At 35.9% G+C, this 23,547-nt stretch overlaps 1 protein-coding gene across 1 annotated transcript in view; it reads left to right on the top strand.

The window, feature by feature from the left end:
• Positions 1-23,547, top strand: part of UNC5D (unc-5 netrin receptor D) — a 3,101,373-nt gene that overhangs the window by 764,122 nt on the left and 2,313,704 nt on the right. The window lies entirely within an intron of this gene.

Raw genomic sequence — 23,547 nt, 5'->3', positions numbered from 1 at the left:
TTTATATTCATGCACCCTAAGTATAGGGAATGGAATTTTATTGTATTTCCTATAATGTATACTCAGGGTATGCTTTTGTCATCTACTTCTGAAGGAACTCATTTAGCTATAGATAATGATCTAAAGTACTGGTATCAGTTGATATCTGATAATAAAGTTAAAATCTAGATTTCTTAAAACAAGAATTTGATCTAAGAGAAACTTGCTGGTTAGAGGTTCAGACTTTTAGACAACATCTCATTAATAAAATAGATGTAATGTCTATAACTGTTAAAGAATCTATTCCAACACTGATTGATTACTTGATATTAAATTTACAACATAAAGTTTCTGATAAAGGTAAACTTTCATACATACATAAAGTTATCAGACAAGAATTTTTTTACAGTGTAGATTCATACTGGAATTATTTCACTTCTATTAATGGGGACCCACCAAATCAACAAGATAAACAATATATATTGGAATCTGCTTATAGAACTACGTCTTCCATTGTCTGGAGACTTTATACATGGAAATTTTTACATAGATCTTTTTATACACCTTTGATGATGAATAAAATAAATAATAAAGATAATCTATGTAAGAGATGTAATGTAGAAATTAATGCTGACTGGGATCATATGTTTTATGACTGTATAAAATTGAAAGAATACTGGAAGTCAATTAATGAATTTTTGCAGGCTCTTTTTACAGATAATTTCATTATTTCTAAATCTCTTATATTATTTAACACACCTGTACCTCAAAGTGTTAAAAAGGTTAAGCTTCCCTTGTTATGGTCTATTCTAGCAGTGGCTAGGAAAATAATAACTAGAAATTGGATTTCAGATACACCTCCTTCGTTAAATGAATTTAAAAATGTTATGAATATAGTGTGCCATATGGAAATAAACACAATTAGGACTAGAACAAACAGAAAAACATCTTATTTTATTGTATGGGATAATTTACAAAATTTGTTAAAAAAATTTTAATTTCAATAGCATGGTATTTTAGTTTAATTGATCTGATTGTAGTGGATGTCTTTGTAAATACTTTAGTTGTTTTGTTGAATATTATAATACCTATTTTTAATTACTTGTATAAAATTGTTATGATATTTCTCTTATATGTTAAAACAATAAACCTGTTTTGAAAAAAAAAAAAGAAAGTTCAAAATTACTTGGTTAAGTCACGTGACCTCAGCAAAAGTTTAAAGGTATATGCTCATTCAATCCTTTTCCTTTGTCAGCTTGTAAAATTAATGCCCATTTTACTTTTAAGCATTCTGTTTTAGTTTTAATATTACTTCCTCTGGCTCCTACATTCAGTAATTCTAAAACTAAAAACGTAAAAGAGTGTTCAATATCAGTGTTACAAATATGCCTATATAAAGCATTCCTGCTGTCACATCTGCTTATTTCATATAAGTGTTCCCTTACACGATTCTTCAGCATTTGATTCACCCTACCAACATAGTAAGATCCACATTGATCTCAAACAGACACAAACAGACAAATAGACCAGGTTGCTACTAGTACAGTCGGCATAGAAGTTTAATTTAAAAGTATGTCCAGTTACAGTATGTATAAAGATAGCATTAGTCTGAATGTAATTACACATGTTACATAATCTACATGGATGTGTGCCTTTCCTAACCAAAATACAGGGTCTGTTACTAACTAGAGGTTTGTAGCAAAACAGTTTCTTAATGGAATTAGTATTTCTATAGCAAAAGTGTAGAACTTCACCAAGGAAGTCCCTGCATCCCTATCAGTAGTCAAAATATGCCAATGCTTCCTAATGATGTCACAGAGAGGCTGAATGTCATTTAAATAGGTAGCACAGATTATAAAATCATTTCTGTTATTATTCTGTCTTACCACAGTGTCAATACTATAGTTAGACAAATAGGATCTAGCAGAATCATTTCTATGTAACAGAACCTCAAAACATGCCATCCCTATCTCATGTTCATAGTACCCCCTGGAGTGAAAATCCTCACCCAGGGTATCAAAAGAGGAAAACATACTCTCATAATTTCTGTTCAGTCTTGCATGTCTATAAAATTGCCCTTTCAGCACATTGCGCTGTACATAATTGCGGTGCATACCCTGTTAGTGTAGTGTGTAAATTTTCTTGCATCTCAAGTGCTTACTCAACCTCAACAGACCAGGCTACCTCTCAGTCAATAGATGGAGAATCCACTGACCTTTTTTGGGTAAAAACAATTGTTTGCTAGAGTGTAAAAATACCCTACTTTATCCAACAGTTAGCTAGATTAAGTAGAACAGAAAATGGGAGGCAAGATGCACTTTGTCAATATAAACACAAGGAAAGGCAAATCAGTAATTCAGGATATGAACAGCAGTGTAGAAAGGGAGGAGCTTATTAAGTTCACTTTACAGTAGGAGTGGGAAAATTAAAGTCACCAGGTTTAAAAAACAAATCAACAAATTGAAGGGTGGCTGGGAAAACAGCAGGGAATCACAAGCAGTGTTTTAGTTTATCCAGGCTTCAAATCTTTTCAAACAAGGACAGAGGCCCAGAATTTCAGTATTTAAATATCACTCAAGAGACTATTTAACCAGTGGGGAAAAAAAAAAAACACGTGAAATGAGCAGCCTAGATAATTTGTGTCCACCTCTCACATAGACCAAAAACACCAAGCCCAGCAGATTTCATAAAACAGAAAGCAAAATGGAGCAGGTATCAGAAAGCAGCTCTAAATATATATATAGGTTGTCCTCACCCAGCAGGGAATCACCATCAGTGCTTTAGTTTATGCTGGCTTTAACATACAAGTGTTTAGTGAGAACCCAAAGAGGACAGTCTAAACCTTCCCAGCAGGCTTCATATGCAAAATGGAAAACATTGATTCAGGTTATTGACAAGGTATTAAGAGTAAAATGTTTATAAAGTAACCAGATTGGGCAAGCACAGTCCAGATGTCTACAATGGCAAAATAATATGAGGGAGCTAATAAAATTAGATGACAGTCATAGGCTGCCATGAAACTATAGATGCTCCAGTTTATCATAAGAGCCTATACCCTGTCCTAGTACAGGGTAGGGCAGCAATTGCTAATACAGATAACTGTATTCATTACAGCTATTGTTAAGCTTGCAGTTACTAGACAGGAATATCTCTTGCTTGGAGAGTCCATTTCATTTAGTGCCAATGGAAAAAAAAACAGCTTTTCAGATGCTATTAGCCATGATACATTTTTATTGAGTGGCTGACAAGAAGACTAGTAGTTTGCAGTGACTAATGATATCCTAGCAGATATTACACTATGTAATTACTTTCATAATGTGCCCTTTTGAACATGGACTTGAATACAGCTAATAATGGAGGCACTCGTGTAGGAAAAGTAGAAGTGCTGAGACCCAGCCCGTGCCCACACATCCAGTAAAGACTGGCAAAGTGGCCACTTAAGGAAAGCTTGTAAATGGTAGGAAAAGTCTGAAGTGAAGATATAGTTGTCAGAAAGCACTTCTTCTTCTGGAAAAGATTTCTTCAGGGCAAGAAAAGACTGATCATTAAGCATTAAAAAATAATTTTGTGTAAATGTGTTATTCCACTCAATAAATAAAACATCATCTGACCAAGCAAAAGCAAATTTGGCAAAAAAACAGTTAAAATGTAATCTTTACTTGGGACACTAGAAAGAACTGGCACCTAGGTGTGTTAAATATTCTGCAAGAAATTATGTAAGCCAATCAAAGGAAACTAACCCACATACCATAAACTACAAGAAAAATAAAGCCTAAAACCACACTGATCTCACTCAGTTGTGGATATTGTTTAATGAAAGATTTAGCACTTTCATTCAAAGAACTTCATCTGAATCTGGTTGTTTGTTTTGTACTTCCAGCATGTCTCTGTAACATGGCAACCAGAGGGGAGACGCAACACAGTTGAGAGTCTCTTAATCTCACAGAAAAATGCAATGAACATAAAAAAAGCATGTTCAATATTCTGATATTACCCAGTAAGTCTCCCATCCAAGCATCATCCAGGTCTATCCCTGTTTATTTTATAAGACCAGACAAAATTCAGTATTATATGTGCTATTTTTTGCATATTTTTCATTAGCAATTTAGTATTCAAACCTCTAAGTGTCATAGATAAATATCTGGAACAAATATACATGATAAAAAAATGTTACTTCCAGATAATTTCCCTTATATTTTGTAAAAAATGAACAGCAACTAAACTTTCGGGAGAAGCATGCCTAATGGCTCTTAACATGTTCCAGTACCCTGACTCATATTGATCTAATAGGATCCCAGGATCATAGGAGATTACTAGGCTATCAACCTGGGTCTCATTTTAAGCCTAGCCATTTCATCCCAATGTAATACCATCGAAATGCTAGTCAGTACCTAAGATTTCATTTAGTGATGACTGCCCATGACCAATAGGGTTGTAGGTGCAATCCTGGGTAAGAATTTATGGTGTTCCATTCCCTTGTCCAGGTTCCTCCTGAACAGTGTCATAGAGGTGCTCTGTTTTTAAATGAATTGGTAGCGTGTTCCAAAGATGTGGCAGTCCTCCAGCGTGTCCTATTTAAGTTGCAGGCCATATTTACATCCCTGAATCAGGTAGCCCTAGTCTGGTTTGATTTATGGATATGCAGCAAGTTCATTAGGTTTGGGTTTTGGATTGCTCTGTAGTCCAGGTATAAGTCTCCCCTAAGAAGACTATATGATATGGAGTATAGTGACAGGGATTTTAGTTGGTCTGTGTAAGGCACATGCTGGATTCCCTTGATCTTCTTTGTTAGATACCTCTGATGTCTCTCTAATTGCTGCAGGTGCTTAGTATGGTACATGTCAAATGCGGTATTATACTCAATTATAGGCCAGATAAGTGCCGAGTATAGGGGGGTTATAACTTCTTTTGCTCTCAAGGTGATGCCTTTACTAATCAGGTGTGCTACATAGAAAGCTTTCCTTAATACAGTAGATACATGCTGGTCAAAGTTAGGATTGCAGTTAATGTGTGATCCCAGGTCCCTTACAACTTCATGGATACTTAGGGTGTTGTTAATTTGATAGTGTGAAGGGACATTGTGCAGAATGAAATGATTATGCATTTCTTTGCATTTAGTTTGAGACTGTGACTAATATACCAGTCGTTGGTCTGTGTGAGACCTTCCTGGAGAATACGGACATCATTCTGGGATTCAGTGATTGCACCTATTTTGTAATCATCTGCAAACATGGTCAGCCACAACCCCTTAGTTTTGACCTGAACTTCTGAGAAGTATATACCAAACAGTAGGGGGCTCAGCACTGACCCCTGTAGCACCCAGCTGGTAACAGATCTGCTGCTTGATTTGGAGTCACCCACTTTGATAATATGCATCTGGTTTTTGAGCCAGTTGGCAACCCATCTTACAGCGAAGGTGTTTACATTCAGTTTGCCAAGTTTATCAGTAATAACTGAATATGAGATTGTATCAAAAGCCTTTGCCAACTCAAGGTATGCTGTGTGCACAGATTTGCCCTCATCAATTGTCTTGGTCAGACTTTTAAAAAATTCCATCACTTTTAAGGGAAGAATCTGCACTTCACGAAGCCAAATTGGGTAGGATCCAGGGTTTAAAGGTCACCTATGTCTTTATTTATGAGGTCCATAATGATACATTCCATGGCCTTAAAGATAAGGCTGGGATGGTTAGGCTGATGGGTCTGAATTCCCTGGGTCTGTCACTAGGCCACCTTTGTGGAGGGGAATAATTGTAGCTGTTCTCCATGCTGCAGGAAAAAAGCCTGTGGTTAGACTATGACTGATAAGTGTACTTAGTGATGACGCTGGTTCATGTTTTTGCATGTTTAGAAGACAGCCTGGAATGTCATCTGTTCCCACAGAGGCTGTATTTTTTTGCCTTGGACAATGCTTTGAGGACCGGCTCTTTAGATATGTAGGTTGTGAGGTACGTTTGGGGGAAGGTTTGTTGTAAGTTAGAAGGGGATAAAGGAGTGACATTTTCCCTATCTGCTAGCAGGTTTGCCATCTCTTTAGGGTCAGTGTGTGATACTATTGGCCACTAGTTCTGCACATGCTTGGATCCTACCCGTTTGGTTATGTACATAGCTGTAAAAGGCCTTATGGTTATCCTTGGCTTAAATTGCTAAGTTTCTCTCAAAGGAGTCCATGGGAGATTTGACAAGTTGTCTTACTTGACTGTTTACGTTGAGGATGGTGCTTTTCCATTGCTGAGTCCTTGCCTTTGTTTGCTTGGACAGCAACTTTTTGCATTTATTGTAAAGTCTGTTGATGCTGGATGTCCAACATGGCAACTTGTTATTACTTGGGGTTCTGCATTTGATTCTTTCTGTTACAGCTGAGTTTATACATTCATGCAAGTGATTGTACAGGGTTTTAGTGTAAGCTTCTGTGTAGTTACCTCTTCCAGCTTGGGCTGAGGCTTGGAATGTATTTATATCTTCACCTAGGAGGGTATAGCTTGCCCTAGTGAAGGTTTTTAGTCTGATTTCACCCTTTGTGAGTTCTGGTGTTTGGGCCAGCTCGAAGGTGACTGATTTGTGGTCACTTTTAACTAATGAGGGTGCAACGGTTGCAGCAGTGAACCTGTTTGACATGTTGGTAAGGACCAGATCTCGAATGTTTGTTCCAGGCATTTGAATTAACAAAGTCAAGAAACATTTGCAGTAGCAAGTTCGGGATAGTATAAGTTTCCCGGTTGATGGTGGGATAATTGAAATCCCCTATAACCACTGTGTTCAAATAAATCTGGATTGTATCCAGTTTGGTCAAGTACGCTTCATGAGAGTCATGACACATGGAGGGTGATCTATAACTGGCTATGACTTGAGGGGTCTTACCCACCGTAACCTGAACCTGGAATAACACCATGGAGTTGTCCAGTCTAACTAGATGGGAGGTGAATTTATCTCTAATATAATTTGAAGCACCACCTCCTTTGGTTTTTACATGCTCATTTTGCATTCTGAAGGTGTGGAAGACATTGTAGCTTAGCAAGGCTGGGGGGTACTGTCTGAGACCTTGAAACCGGTTTCTGTGACTGCACAGACATCTACATATTCTAAAGAGAGAAGTGCTTCCAGGGACTGCAGTTTTTGGTTTAAGCTCCTAGAATTTAGCAGCATGACCCTTATTTTGTTCTGATTGGTTAATTTCATGTCAATGATGTTGTTTTTGAGACCTTGCCTAAAAAAGACACTATGTGGGAGGCAAGAGCCTTTGCTGGAAGCTGAAAGCCTAGAGATGCCAGGTGCAAACCGTCTCTGGCAAAGCAGCAAGGTTTGTCGACCATGGCTTCCCAGCCTAACAGGAACTGGATCCCCTTCGAATGACACCAAAAACTGAGCCAATTATTGAAATCAGTCATTTTTGGTTTATAATGTGGGATCATTCTAGGTGAGATAGTATACTGCTCAAGGCTAGGGACATACCTGCCTGGGACACATACTCAGAGAGCTCAACCATGTCTCTCTTCATATAGTCCAGTGACATATGCCTCAGATTATTCATACCAACATGAACTATGACAGAGTCATAACAGTACTTGTTGTTGATAGACCTGAATATATGGATGATTTTATGAATCCTGGCACCAGACAGCCAGCTGACTGTGATTTTCTCTTTGTCCAGCCTGATGAGTGGGACATTGTTGCATCTTACTTTTGACTTTCCAATGACAAGAAAACTTGTTTTTTTAAGTGTTGCGCCTTATGGGCTTGATGGGTGAGACACTCGTTTTGCTTATGTGTCATGGGTGGTGTGGGGAGTGTGTTAGCTATAGCAGTCTTGTGTTTTGGAGGTCTCTGGTGATTTTGTAAGTTTTTTGAGAGAATCACCACGTGTGTGGATTTACGTGTTTGATGTGTACTATGTGTATGAGTAGTGGTACTATGTAGTGGTGGGTGTGTTGACAACCTTCACCGTGTTACTGTTTTGAGTGAGAGAGAGTATGGATTCCAGATTCATGGTGTAAATACATCTCTCACACTCTGTACTAGAGTGTGTTATTAGTATAGGGTTGTCTCTGTACCTGTGGCAATGGCTACACTGCCTCAAGAGGCCCATTTCAACAAGGTTGGCAGGAAAAACAAGGGAAGTCCAACTGTCCATAGTGCTAGATTGAAAACTGTTGTCGCTAGGTGGTGACTTTTCAAGAGTGATCATGCAGGAGTTCAGTGGAGGATATTTCTGCCTGTGTTTTATGGAAAATTTGTTGAATTTAACTGTCCAGCTTTGACACACAATTGTGCGGCAGTGCAAGATGCTGTGCTATTCAAAGCACTAACTAGCAGAAACCTGCTCAAATCCAGGGTGTAAATACCAGAAGCTAAAAACTTAAAAAAAAAAAAAAACACTCTAAAAATATTAAAAAGGACCAATGAGGATGCTTATTCCAAGCCGTAGACTAGGCTCCCTTTATCAGACAGATCCCAATCAGCACATTTCTCTCACAAAAGAGCAGATAGGCCCCTTCCAATCCAAGATGGCATGGAAAATGTGTTCAGAACAAACAAACCACTACAAACAGTTCCAGAAGCAGCAAGCCTGTCTCTGGTTAATGCTACATCTACTAGTTTCAGCAGGAAACAGTAGAACATGTTCAATACAGCAAAAAAATAGCAGTGAGACACTAAAAAAATGTTTTAAACAATATAGAATCAGCCAGAAAGCTCTAAAAAATGTTTTAACCGGCTAACAGATCAGTTATTTAAACACTGCTTGGTGGGAAAACCAGAACAAGCAGAACAGATAGCTTCAAAACAGTGGAAAAATACCAGTAAATACTTAAAAAGTGAAAAAACAAAGAGCTTGTGAAAACAGCAATATTCGATTTACAGGCACAGTAAAGCAGACATTTACAGTGCAACAGTGTATACACGTTTTAACATCTACACTATTAAAAAAATACCCATCCTGCTTTGCAGTTTGAGATCATTACAAAAGGAAAACTATCCCTTCCAAATGACTTCATCTAATTTATGCAATACCAATCCAACCATCTCCAAAGGACCGGCATGCATTGAAATCATTAGTCTTCTGGGGGGGGGGGGGTTAACCATGTCCATATGTGTTTTTATAAGGGTGGGCATAAAAAATCGAAGCCTGTGATTCTTTCAAATGAATTATGTCATCATTTTCTCTGGTGGTATATTATCAGACACCTAATGAGTTTTTCTAATAAAGAAAAGAAATTAGCTTGAATTGAACTTGTACTGATCTTAATGGATTTTTACAAAATTTCAAGTATTCTTCAGTATCATTAAGTAACTCCTGGCATAGTTGCAAATAACATTTTATAGTCATATCAACCACATTTCTCCTTTATCAGCAAGATTTACTGTCAAAGATTTATTAGATTCATACTGTTTTAAAGCCAGCCATTTAATTTTCAACTGCATTTCACAAAATGTTTTGGACAGGAAGCCAGATACTTAATAATATGCATTCTAATAACATTATAGAAATGGCCGCTGCTTTAGTGAGTAAAAGAGGAGTATTTAGTACACGTTTTCTGGTATATGGTTTAAAACTCATTGTGTGCTGCAAATGTTCTTTTGTAATCATTTTACAACCCTGTCAAACAAAGTAATTAAATAAATAAACCTTGTGCATGCATAAAACAAAAGCTTTGTTGTCAATGGTTTTTACTGATGACCCCTTTCAGATCATTGGCATTGCATTTTAGGACATCATAGTACCATAAGCATGATAGGTAAGAAGAACATGTTACTGCCGGTGGTTTCAGCTATTAGATGTAGTGAAGCAGTGATGTTCCTCTGTAGCAGTAGAAAAGGTAGCAAGCATTACATTAAAAATTATCAGCAGTACAGCTTTTCTCCAAGAGTTACTAACAATCAGAGAGGCTGACATTATATCAGACATGTTTATGTATTGCTGTGAGGCAAAGCAGTGATAATACCTCCAGCCATCTGTAGTCAAACAGTTTCATGGAAAACTTGAACTCTGTAGAGTAAGCAATACTGACACAATTTGCAGGCCACCACAAAAATGAGTGGGAAATGTAGCTAATACATTTTCTCTTTGCATATACCATATATGTATTGCCATCTCTAACTACTCTGCAAAAACGTACCCAGGAATCCCTTACATCAGCAGAAAGTTGGATCACCCAGATCCAACTTATACTCAGTCCAAACAAAACTAAGTTAGTCATATTTGCCCCTAATAAAACTAAAACCACCCAATCCTCTTTTACCATCACATCCAATAATGGTACTAACATCTCCCCTACTGACAACACCAAAGTACTAGGAGTAACTATTGATAGTAAACTACTATTTGATACCCATATATCACTAACAATCAAAAAAGTCCATAAAAAGATGGGTACCCTATACAGACACAAGAAATTCCTATCTGATCAAGCACACATCACACTCTCCCAAACTCATCTACTTTCTACACTCATGTATGCTGCACCTATCCTTACCAACCCTAGAAAACAGGATCTTGTACAACTAGAAAATTGCAAAATTTGCTAACAACTGTAACTACAAAACTCATCATTGTCAGGCACTAAAAGAACTTAAATGGTTAGAACTCCCCCAACTAATTAACTGTGAACAACTGATAATAGCCTACAACATAGTAAGACAGCCTGATAAAACCCCATCCCTAAACAAACTCCTAACCCACTATACAACAAATCGCCTCCTCCGCTCCTCAGATAAATCTCTCCTCTGTATCTCTAAAGCCAATAACTCCACAGGAAAAGCTCTTTTCTCTCACAACATTGCCAAAAACTGGAACATCCTCCCCACTTCTGTAACCACAGCTCCCTCAACTGTACAGTTCAAAAATTCTCTCAAGTCACACCTATTAAAATCTCTATTATGCCCATGCATCACATAATAACACTGTCCAAAAAATGTAATCCCCTTTCGGACTAACTCTTAACTCTTGACTTCCTACTGCTGTAATCATCTTTGACAACTATCTGCTTGTTTTTTCTATTATACTCACAGGAACCTGTTTTAGCATAACTGGAAGCTGACTTAAAAACAAGTGCATTCTTAATGTTAGTGTTTGTTGAGCTGTATTGCAAAATAAGGTGTGCATAAATATGCTTATTATGTTTATTATTAATCTTAAATATTGTTTATCATAACTGGACGCTGATTTAAAAAACAAGTGCATTCATAACGTGTCTGTTGAGCTGTATTGCAAAATAAGGTGTGCATAAGTATGCTTATTATGTTTATTATTAATTTTATATAATGTAGAACATTACCTACAGTATACATCTATTGCTTCTGTATAAAAATGTTGAGCTTTTCTCCCCAGGCCTCCGCTGTAAATGGACTCGCATCCAGTCGGACTATCCCGGTTAACAAATGTAAAATAAATAAATAAATAATATAAATATACAGATGTGTGACAAAGAGTACACAGTTTTTTCACAATTTGGACTTCCATGTGGTCCAAGGAAAAAAAAGCACCCTGATTTAATTTATGACAAATAGGGGTATGAATGTAATTCCCACAAAAAAGTGTTTATTCTAGAGTATTTCTTAAATTTCAGAACCAAGTTTAATAAGTTTATGAACAAACTAGGCATATTTATTTAACAGAGGTACTACAGTGGCAAAAAGACTTTGGTAATCAGAGAGAGTCCGATAATACACTGTTGAAGGAAAGGTGATGGTACTTATTCATGTTCAGCTGAGTAATTTGTTGCCGCTTCATGCAAGGGTCATTTCGCTGTAGTGAGAAATATAAGTGGCACTGATTATGCAGTGCAGCTGTCACTCGGAATACAGAACCAAAAATTCTTTCATGTCAGTGTGACACAGCCCTGCTATGATGCAGAACATCTAGTACTGAGCATGTGCTGCTGGTCACAACAGGAAGCAGAAGAGGAGGATGTAACAATGGATCTCAGGTGAGGCTTGAACTAATTCCTTAGCGGGTGAAGTTGTAATCATAGTAATTACCCCTTAATCAGGAGGAATCTGAGGAACAGTAAGTGATTCAGAGGATATGCCCACTGCTACATCAGGCTGTATCAGAATTCTCGAGTACTATGTATATAGAGGAACCCAGCAATTAGACGATCTTATAGCAAGATAGCTGCGAAAGTCACGAAAACCATGAGGGTGGAACTAGACGAGAATAAATGCATTATATGTATACAATTCAAGGATATAGTAGTGCCTGGGCCTTATTTTTCATGTTGCTGGCAAATAAAATATGGGAGTATAGGGTTGTGAGTAGACTACAGAAAACTAATCAGTCATACATTAAGAAATGCATATATTCTGCCCAGGTTGGAGGAAGCTACACAGAATAGATAACCTTGAATGCTATTAACATGTAGATTTCAGGATTCCAGTTTGACTAACATTATCATTTGTTATCATGTTAAAATATTATACAGTCTATGCTGAATTAGAATTTTAGATCATTCAGTTTTCCTGAATTGCATTTAGAAATAAACATTATAGTACTGTTGCTGTGTGAGTATATGTGTGTGTGTGTGGGGATATTGATTTAAATTAAACTTTACAAGGCTTTCTGGTTCTTTGTAGTAAGATCCTGAAGTCCGTTGCATTTAATTTTATTAAAGTAATGGCCTTTACCAGAGTAACACATTTCTGAACATGTGAGGGTGATGTTCAGTACAAGAAAAAAATAGATGCATCCTAATCACTGTCTTTGCAATGCATAATACTTAAATCTGGCATAGGGTTTTTGGCTGAAGATCATCACACATTTTGCTTTTTTATAAACACAATACAACTTCTGATATCAGAAACAGGAACCACAAGCTAAAAGGCTAGAGGATCTCAGCAGTTCTTGTCTCAGCTAAATGCACGTCTGCAGTTTAAATTAAAACACTGGCTTAAATGATGCTAGGAAATATCTGAACAATATATGCACATACAACATTAGGCTTGGAGTGAAAGCAGAAAAAAGAATGATTAAGCACACTCATCTCAGTTAAGTATGCATCCACACAATTTTTATAAAATCCATATAAATGATTAATAATATGCCCCTTAAACAGTAATATTATTAATGAATCAGTTGTATAGAAGTTAAAAAGAACAGCCTTTATCATCTTTGCGAAGGTTAACTTCTAAAGTCAGAAGTCATTATGCTAGCTTCATTTCCCTTCGGATGACAAGCAACCCACCAAGTGTCCCATTAAAATAAATCCTGTGGTTTATGTTGTGATGATACAAAACATGTCCAATTTAAACTCATTCTAAAACAGCAAGGGGTAGGAAAAGTGCATTCGATATGATGGTGACCTACCTAATGAGCAAACAGGTTAATGTAGAAAAAGCAGAATTTTCATGTTTAATAAACTGTAACAAGACGACATGTCGATGAGATAAAAAAAGCACTTAATTACACATATATGATGCCACCAGCATAGAGTTGTTAATAAATGGCTCGACACATTTTAATTTAAATGTTTGCATTAGCTGAACATTATTGCACAGGGCTCATTAGCAGAAAATTTGAAGTGCAGAAGTTGAGATGATATATAATTAAATGAACCATGACATTCTCTTTAAGTAATGCTTCTAAAGCTTTATTTGGTGGCATTGATATGCTGTTGAAAACCTTGTTTACTGAGAATACCATTTCCAGATCAATTTAAATCATTGTACCGTTTATATATCCTTTATCTTTAAACTCTCAATGCCAGAGAACAAGTTTTCTGAATGAAAATCTGCTAACAGTGATTATATAAATGTGTAAAACATTTTTATAAAAATATGGAACTTTCATAGTGACACTTTTCTGTACACTAAGTGGGTTTTGATTGTTCCTATAAAATGCCTATTTGTATTATCATATTGGTCTTTGAAGTTTCTTGTTAACACAAAGACACTGTGTTATTGATGAAGAGTACATATATTATGTTTTGAAAAAAAGAAGCTCTTAAGGCTGCTTTTCAGATATCAGTTGTGTGCAAGTAATACTTCATAAATACAAGTAGTTTGCATAAATAGAAATTTACATCTGATCATTAATTGCTCCATCTGCAGTTGTGAGACTTGGGAGTGTACAGTTAATTTCTGATATACTTCTTGTGAAATTGGCTGCAGTGAATATATTTAGGCATGAAAAATAAATATAAATATTTAAGCCTTCAAAGCATATAATCAGATATCAAAGAGATTGCATAATTTCTTTGCATTTTAATCATCTAGTTTTCTACTTCTGCTAGTTGTGACTGAGTAAACTACAGATTTCAAAACTACCATTTCTTACCTTACCATATAAAAACAAGAAATTTTTCTGTGAAAACGTCAGCAAATGAACTACAACTTGTAGACATAATTTACCTGAATAGTGGTATTGTTAATGAAAGAGGGTTTAGAAATCAAATGTGTAAAGGCATGGTTTGGAGAAGTGGTAGAGTGGAGCATCTCTAGAAAACTCTGCGCCTAACACTGCCATTATTCAAATACATTTGGTGTGGATGTGGTAGTAGGGTTTTATTTTCTGACTGGAAAATGAAGCCAATTTGTTTCCTTTTTAATAATTTTATTTTCATTTATTTTGTTTTTCTGATATTACATCTGTCAAAGTAGCAGCATCAATTAATATCGCTTCAATGTCTGTGTATTTCATTTATTCATCATGTACCCATATTACTATATATTTTTTTTATAAAACAAAACCGCATAACCTTACTACATTAACCCAAAATTCCATCAATACAATTATGTACTGATGGAATGTTTATTCAAAAATTGTTTTTCCAGTGGCACCCCCGACAGCTTAAATATATCAGCTCTGGGATCACACAACACTAGGGAAAACAACAGAATGCTACTCCTCTAAGTGTCTTGAGACGGCAACCTGGTCAAGCAAAAGAACTATACCAAGCGGTGAAATAAAATAACATGAAATTTATTAATTTAAAAGTTAAGCGCTTTCACTCACTGAAACGCGAGCTTCTTAAGAACTCCATTGATTTGTAACTATATCATTTAAATAACTTTTTTGGTGCCAAAAGCGCTACATTTGAGTTTGAATTTTTAAAGCTGTATACACTACTACTAATTTAATTTCTATAAATTATTTTAGGATCAAGTATTTAAATAATTTTAAGCATTTGTTAGATAATAAGCAGTATGGAAACATTGGAGTGATTTTTATGTTTATTTTTTATTTATGTTTTGATGTTGCGTATTGTTGGTATTAGTAGTGAATGTATTTAGTGCTCTTTAATTATTTACTATCATGACATTGTAATGATATTGTGTGTATACAGCTTTAAAAATTCAAACTCAAATGTAGCGCTTTTGGTGCTAAAAAAGTTATTTAAATGATATAGTTACAAATCAATGGAGTTCTGAAGAAGCTTGCGTTTTAGCGAGTGAAAGTGCTTAACTTTTAAATTAATAAATTTCATGTTATTTTATTTCACCGCTTGGTATAGTTCTTTTGCTTGACCAGGTTGGCGTCTCAAGACACTTAGAGGAGTAGCATTCTGTCAAACTCAGTTCTGTTGGTTTTTTGAATGCTCAGCATTTGGATTTAACACTAGGGAAAAGGAGAAACATCTGTAAACCTTCTGTTAGTCAGTTCTATGCAGAACCATTGTTGTTACAGCGTTAAAATAGGGGATTAACCAGATAAATCGATGATTCCCTTTTCAGGAAGTAATACCATTAAATTAAAACATTTTGACCCACACACATGTATGTGAATAATGCATGCATACACACACACACACACACACACACACACACACACACACACTGACATCTATCTTTTGTATAAATATAGATATGTAAATACATCCCCTTACACACACACACACACACACACACACACACACACTCACACTGCATCTACCTTTATATAAATATGCAAATGTATATGTAAATACATCCTCACACACACACACACACACACACACACACACACACACACACACACACACACACACACACACACACCGACTCAGCAATTGCACAGAGCTGGGAAGAGTTTGACTATTTTAAAATTATTCCCTTTTTCTTAAGGTAGGCAAAGAACAGAGCACACAAAGCAATGTGAAAATGGGGTCCCTATTAATTATTCAAACTATTTAAAGTTCAAATGTCATATGGTCGACACCATATGATTGAATTTAAAAGGTTTGAAGGTGAAAAGCAATGGTTCCATATGGCGCAGAATGGGAAAAGTTCCCTTTTCTACACTGAAGTGCGATCTCAGAGTTGGTATATTTAAGTAGGGGGGTGTGGGGGGGCACAGCTCAAAGCATTGAGGTAATTTTTTTTAAAATTTTTTTATTATATATTTGATGTTTCATACTTGGCTCATATGTTGTCAAACATATGACGTTCGAAGTTTTGAAACTTTAAATATATGATATAGACCCTGAAAATGTTGTTCCTTTCAACAGATTTTAATTATAGATTAATAGATTAGTATGTACACAGCTCTGGGTATACAACAAGCCAACAGTGAAAAATAATAAATCATGATCGATATGCAATGACAATACTTTAACAAAACCATTTTTAACTTTCGCCAGTTGAATCAAATCTAGCCAATCAATAACTCAAAATTATGCACAGAAGAATTTAGTTTTTAACAGTTAAGCGTTTAAGATCTTGTGCGTAACTTGTTGGGAAGTACTTTGAAGTGCTTCACATAAATAGGGTTCGGTTCTGCCTATAGAATAAGGCATCTTGTAACACATAAGATAAGTACAATGAATAAATGCCCCAAGCTGATTGCGAACAATATTACCTACACTTAATTTTAGAAGAACTATTGCTAAATGAACAGATCATTGTGGAGGAATATGATTTTTTAAAGGTCACCTATCCATGAATTCCTACCATATTTGGAATCCTGTAAATTCATAAAAGTCTTGAGGACTCTCCCTTATGCACTATTGTTAATGCTAAGGCATCAAAAACATTTCCAATTGCAAAATATATAGACCAAAAGACAAAGGAAGTTTTAGTAAAAATACCCCTATTTATATAGAGACTCTTGGGACTTTTTGTCCAAAGTGTCTAATGATAATGGTCAAATTTGATGTATGTGACCTATTTTCTGTTATCCGTTACCGTCAGGGCCTATAACGGTTCTCTGACTTTCTCTGCAAAAAAATCTGATATGGAATATACTAAAATTCTTATCATTGAGACACTTATGGAAATAGTTCTTTAGAACAACTATTTGATCTTTGAGAATCAGATATTCAAGCAGACTAAGGGTATAGCTATGGGGGACAATGCCCCCATTGCTGCTAATATTGAACTAGCCCAATGGGAAGAACATTTTGTTTTCCCCTCTCAATACATCAATTGTTGGGCCCTATATGGGTGATACCTAGATGACATTATGGTCTTTTGGAAGGACAGTCTTGACAAGCTGAGAGACTTTTATAATTACTTGACTTCATCCACTCAGTTCTTGAAGTTTACTATGGCAGTTAACATGAATAGGGTTAATTACTTGGATGTGAGTATCTTTAAGAGCCATTGTCCTCATCAGTTTCAGTCTTCCCTATACAGGAAGCCAACCTACTTGAATTCTTTATTGCATTTTGCCAGTTGGCACCTAGTTTGCCAGAAAAAATTCTGTGGTGAAGGGACAGTATGTAAGGTTGGCTTGGATGGTTTCTGAAGATCTGATGTTCCAGTAAGAATGTTTAAAACTCTAAGAGATGCTTCTAAAAAGAGGACATCTCTAGCCTTTTGTTCAGGCAATCTTTTTGGAGGTTAAAAGAAAAAGGCAAGCAGGAGTATTTACACCATTTTTAGGTATGAATACAAATTTTGGTATGCAGGTTTCCCTGTTACAGACAAGTGTTTTCAGAGAACTCTAATCCTTCCTTTTAACCTTTACCTTTTTGATATCCAGGACATCATACAGATAAATTGGAATGTTTTTACTTTAAACCAAGAGCATCTTGGAATTGTAGGTAAAAAAATGAGAATTGTATATAAAAAAAGATATTTTTAAAATGTTGCTCGAGAGGGACAACTCTAGGTCAGAGAAGGAACATATGACAAAATGTGGGCACTGTTCCCAGTGTGAATATGTATTAGAGGATGACAGTTTTTGTATTAAGAGATATGGAATTGTAAATCCTACATATAAATATTATTGCTTTACAAAAGGCATAGTTTATATTGCCTTATGTCAACTATGTGAGGGATACCATGTAGGAAAAACAAAAAAGGGCCCTCAGAAGCAGAATGCATCAACATACATATATTAAGGTACAAGACAATATGAACACTTTATATAAACATATCAAAAAATACCTGCACCATTATTTTAAATTTTTTGCCATTGATCATGTTGATTTGGGGTCCAGGGGAGAGTGGCAGATGAATATTCAGAGTACAAAGAGCTTAAATGCCAGATTAGAACTAATGCTTTGGAATCCCCAGGACTCAGTGAGCAAGCGTCTCTCAGTTGTGTTCTGAGATTCAAAGAGGCTTATTTTATATGATGGAATTTTATTGCATCGTTGTTATTAATTTTAACTGAGATTTTTTGTAAGATAGTGTTGTGTGATTTATGGATACGTATGTTTTTGTTAGAAGTGTCTTTTTGTGTGTAAAAAAGGTGGGGGTGAATTAAATGTTTTATCACTTTAAAAATAATTTATTGTTAACTGATTTAGTGTAATTGTTAATTGTCACAACGTTTGGAGATGTATAAAAGAGAGTGAATTTATGTTTTAGCATTCTTATTAAGTCTGTTTTGCCAGGACCCAAGTGCTCGATCTGTGGACAATTACACGTGGAATTAGTACTTCTCTATCATCTCTTGTCATGAATTTCATAGCTCTAATTAGAAAAAAATGAATAAAATTAAGCTGGGCACTTTGGCTAATTAAAGAGATAGGACAAGTAAAGCTGCAGAGAGTCACATTACGGGAACTCTATTCTAACAACAAAACTCAGAAAATTTGGCACAACGCCAGACATAAAAAAAAAAAAAAAACTATCTAAGCAAATAATTAAAATAGATAAAAAGAGCCGCTACACCAGTCTGCAAAATTAGCACATATATAATACTAAAAATGTCTGGTCAAGTATAAATAATCTTTTAAGCCCTGACCAAACCACAATACCACCTCTTTCCACCAATAACACTTTAGACTGTATCCACTCAATTCAACACCTTTGTCATTTAGTCAGTCCTCTCTTTACTCACAGATAGCTCTCTCACAAATCTACCTGTCCCGTGTATTTCAGACAATCATATATTCTCCCCTTTTTGACCAGTCTGTATGTCATATATCTAGAAACACCTCTAAAAACTACATATGATAGTCCCAACAGTCTAGATACTTCCACTGAATTTCTTAAACTTGCTGCTGATTACCTTTTATTCTGTCTCAATATTGATAAACTGCTCTCCTATGCAAAACTATGTTCTTTCTTTATCTGGAAGAAAGTGCACACAATCCCATTTTATAAAAGAGGCACCTCTACCAATAACTCAACTAATGCCCCATCATCATTCTATCTCCCCACTCTACGATATTAAAAAAATGCATTCACCCCTCCCCCCTTGGATCATCTAATTAAGTAGAACATTATATCTGCTACCCAGCATGACCTTAGAATCTACCACACCACCACCACAACTCTCCTTAGCTTTATTAATGCTATATTCTTCAACACAAATACAGGTAACCCACCATCTTCCCTCCTTTGAGATATGTCAAAGGTTTTTAACAGTCTCCCACCAAAAATTGCTTTTTGAACTCTCCTTCATAGGACCCTCCCAATCTACTTTCATGGTTCCACAGCTACCTATCCAACAGGGGACAAGCTGTAAAATGGAAGCAAAATCTCTGCCCCTTCCTACTAGTCTCTGTTAGTGTATTACTTGGTACAGTTTTTGTCCCATTGTTATGTAACATCTTCACCAACAAACTCCAAGTATCCACAAAACATGCAACCACTGTTCAATATGCATAAAATGCCACTCTTATATGCAAATCATCAAACATTCCACAGCTGCTTTAAATGACCCAATAATCCTTTTCTTCAATTGAGACCCAACTACAACACTCTAACTTACTTTTAAATATTAAAAAAACAAAACTAATGTTTTCATACCTAGAAATATATTAGTATAGAAACAATCTTTCAAAATTCTCTCAGCCAACAATACGTCACATGAATGGTCACCCAAATAAAATGTCTTGTTGTTGACAACATAAAATACTGTCAATACATTTCTATAGTCATCAAAAAAAAAAAAAAAAACATCAAAACGTTGTCTCCTATTCTGCATTAAGCATTTCCACAATGACTAAGAGTATTAGGGCCATAGCATCAGCATACCTCTTCCTAATTCTTCTTTATGCATCTCCCATTCTTATATAAATATCCTTAAAAACAAACAAGAATATGGCAAAATTCAGAGCATTCATTCTTTATAGATCCCACAACTGCCAGGCACTGAAACATGTGGACTGGCTGCAACTAAGTAACTACCTAACCTGCAATCAATTAATCACAGCTCACAAATATATATATAAAAACCAGAGGGCTGTGTGTGTGTGTGTGTGTGTGTGTGTGTGTGTGTGTGTGTGTGTGTGTGAACAGCAGGACTCCCAAATGTTGTTTTCTTTTCTTTAAATTGCATCATTGTCTGCAATAAAACAGGTTCCGTGATAAGGTGCCTGAAATCCAAAAGTGAAATAGAATCAAACATTTGAAAAATTGACTTGTAAAGTTTGTGCTGACTTACAGTTCCACTTGTAGGACATGTAACCCTATATCTTTCTAACCCACTTAATAACGTAATATTTTCTTTACAATCCTAAGAATGGCGACAGATCACCTTGCGAAGTTCAATTTCCTTTAGTGAAAGATATGCACGTACATGCTGCCATTATTCTGAATTAACAATAGCAGGTAACTGTAATCATAAAAAAGCATGATGATAATGAAATAGGCAAACAATTTTATTCCTTTTAAAAATTTTGAGGAAAACAACAATTTTAATTGTCTGTGAACCCTGCTTACAGACAATGACTGCATTGCAAACTGACGTGATTATTTTTATTGATTTCCAGGCCAAACAAATCTATACATATTCTCTCATTCTTTGTCACACAAATGAGCACTAAAATAAAATGCAATTTCAATATATCACAGGATATTGCAATAACTGCATGCTCTCAATGCACCTACAAAGGAGAAAACAGAAATAGCAGCATTCTAATAACACTCAACCAATCAGAGCAGCACAACCTAACAGGCAGCAAATTAAATGTCTCCTTAATGTCTAGATTAGCCAGGCAAAGGTCATCAAAGCCTTGCCTCAAATGCACTGCATCATCCAGTGATGTATACTTCACTCAAACCTTGCCCCTTATCAGTTATGATCATTGTGTGAAGAACTCTCTGGAAATGAGAGGAGATTAATGAGCCAGTATTCTCTCAGCTTCTTCTTTGCGACTAAACCCAAAGGAGATGCACTAAATTCCAAAAAGGTGGGGAGGTTGGGATACCTAGCATTTAACCAGCCCCCTACTCTTTCTTATCCAAAAAAATCTGCACAAAGTCCTCTTTGCCTTTGACTGATTGTAAATCGCTGCATACCTGATTCTATCTGTTCCCCACTGACATATCAGAGAATCCTTTTGTAAACCCCTTAATTAACTATTTTGCTATTTATTTATTGCGATAGTGTTGCAGTCCAACAATCAAGCTCTCAGTTCTGATAAAGGAATACAAAAGCAGGTCTTCCACCTCACTTTGTGAAATGGCACCAGGCTCCTTGAGCCACTAGGGCTGAATCTTCACTTCAAGGTTAAATCCCCACACTGACCTACTTTGTTGACATTTTGAGAGCCCATTGGCATTTGATTTCTTTTGCCTGGATCTTTCAGCTAGCACCACAATCTACTGTCAGAGTCTCCACAAAATGAACATGCATGTCCAAAACTGCACTTCATCCATCTCTGTTTTCAAGTATTATGGATTCAGCATACCTTATTCCTACTCCCTACTACTTCCTGTCTTAACTTTGCCCTGCCTCCTACATTACCTGTTATCATCCATAGCTAAGTGTCTACATTCTTTGTAAAGGGATTTATTGACTGTCTTCAGTGTTGTGAAACTTGGAACTTTGGCCATGTCAAAAGTATATTTCATTGAGACCGGTAAGAGGGCTTTGGAATGGGGTAAAAGTGATTGTTCCTGTGTTTGGGTGCTAGTATTAGGGCTGGAGTTAAGTAAGGAGATATATATGTTGTCTGTAGGCAAGTTGTGTATTTTAGGGAAAGGGCTGGGGGTTTTATAAAAGGTTACATGCTATTTTTTTGTGTGTGAGTATGTGTATTTTGGGGTATGTTAAGGAGACAGATGTAGTTTTGGTGCATGTTTCTGTGTCCGAGTATGTTTTGTGTGGTGTTACGTTAGTTTTTTTTCATCCTCCCCATACACCCATTTTACTTTAATATATGATGTTATTTTATAATTTGCTTTTTTTCCCCATAAATAACCTGAGCCTGACTGTGTGAGCAGGATTCAGTGGACTGGCCAACCCAGCACTATGGCATTTCCTGCATGACACAGACAATGTCCTCAAGACCAAACAGTTTGGCCATTAGACTGGGTTCACCAGGACATTCTACCATGTTCCACTACCACCTTCCATAAACATGAAATAACAAGTAATAGGAAATCTTCAAAGATAATTGAGCAGTTTTTTGTTAAGCTCATTTTGTCTTTCAATACGCCACAAGCTGTTCATTTCAATATCCTGCCTGACATAAGAATAAACTCTGGGAGAAGAAAAAGAGAGAGACCACATTGCCAAAAATGAAAGCCAAACCTCCCCCTGAGTAACCATCATGGACATTCTTTCTACCCCATCCTCTTGCTAAACTGCCAACATATACCCTGAGCCAGACTTTATTAATTTCATTTTTACTCACTGATAATCTTGTATTCCTTTTCAAAAAAATATATCTTTATCTATCTATATCTGTCTATCTATATAAATATTTTATTTATTTATTTATTTATGTAATCTCTTCCCCAGACCAGGCCGATCTCTTCTTTCACTCTTTCTGTCACTCACCCCTTCTGTCCCTTCTACAAACAGATTATTTATATTTCTAGTAGTATTGTCTGTTTTTCTGTTTATAAAAATATCCAGTGATCTCCTTGTCAGAACTTGTATACCTTGTAACATTGTATTTCTCTGTTTTTATAAAGTTTGTACATATCAGTCTGTAAATGGAGCTTTTCTCCTCCAGTAATATTGTTTTCTTGTTCATAAAAATATCTAGGAATCTTCATATCACAATGTACCTATAACTTGTATTTTCTTGTATACTGTATCTGTTTTATAAAGTCTGTATCTCTCTCTTTTTATAAAGTTTGTACATATCAGTGCATAACTGGAGCTTTTCTCCCTGGGCCATCACTGAAAATGGGTTCTTTCTGACAAAGTTGGACCTTCCCAGTAAACAAATACAAATAAATTAATTAAACAAATATATGGGTCTACTTTCATTCTCTGAATACTCATTTCACTGAATTTCAAACCACT

The sequence above is a fragment of the Protopterus annectens genome, chromosome 9.part0 (assembly GCF_019279795.1).
Source record: "Protopterus annectens isolate FY-2018-M chromosome 9.part0, PAN1.0, whole genome shotgun sequence".
Lineage (NCBI taxonomy): Eukaryota > Metazoa > Chordata > Ceratodontiformes > Protopteridae > Protopterus > Protopterus annectens.
The sequence above is the reverse complement of the archived record's forward strand: the minus strand, read 5'-3'. Positions and strand labels throughout refer to the sequence as shown.